At 48.0% G+C, this 792-nt stretch overlaps 1 protein-coding gene across 3 annotated transcripts in view; it reads right to left on the bottom strand.

The window, feature by feature from the left end:
- CPSF4 (cleavage and polyadenylation specific factor 4) overlaps positions 1–792 on the bottom strand; it is a 22087-nt gene that overhangs the window by 13552 nt on the left and 7743 nt on the right. The window lies entirely within an intron of this gene.

Genomic DNA, 792 nt, shown 5'->3' with positions numbered 1-792 from the left:
CAAAAAAAGCCAATTTCCAATACAGTCGATTTTCTTTATACTGGTGCCGATCTGATGTCAGACCGATGCATCAGTACACCTCTCAAGGGAAAGCCAAGTCCAGCTGATCCCTAAATACCCCTGGGTCTGTGAAAGCTCAGGCTCTCTCTCTCCATATATATATCTTTAGTCTATTGTAACACGTGTAACAGCAAGTAGAACCAGGAGGCAGGCTGCAGCACTACAATGTCTGTATAAGGGCCACTGAACTTCTTTTGTTGCTTTGGGCACTGGTGCCTCCTCCTGGTTTGATTCTGTGCCCGCTCCAACTCCCCCAGTTCACATGCCTGTACGATGACCCTGAGGTCATCACACTCTTTGTGTCTTTATGTGGCTGCAGCCCAATGTCTCTTAGCAGCTGAGCAAGCTGCACTGAGGCATCCTGCCATCTTTGTAACATATTCAGATAGACCAGTGGTTCCCAATCCATGGTACAGGTACCACCAGTAGTACGCAGACAACCTGTCAGTGGTACATGTTAACAGATTTATTATAGTGACTTTATATGAGAAAAATATTTGCTGGTGGTACTTCAGGCTGTATCATTTTAAATTGGTGATGCGCAACGCGTCACATTTTTGGAACCGCTGACATAAAGTATTAAATTCTTCTGATTGGTTTCCTCGAGCTCAACAAATCTCCGGTCCGCACAACACCACAGCCCGTAGACCACCGGATCAGAGAGAAATCAGGCTGGAGGAGACCGGCCCCGGCCCCTCAGGCATGCACGGGGATGCCAGGAGGCAGAGGAGC

The sequence above is a fragment of the Gavialis gangeticus genome, unplaced genomic scaffold, assembly GCF_001723915.1.
Source record: "Gavialis gangeticus isolate Ggan-Ray unplaced genomic scaffold, GavGan_comp1, whole genome shotgun sequence".
NCBI classification, from domain to species: Eukaryota; Metazoa; Chordata; order Crocodylia; family Gavialidae; genus Gavialis; species Gavialis gangeticus.
Note: the sequence above shows the minus strand (reverse complement) of the source record. Positions and strands in the feature narration are given on the sequence as shown.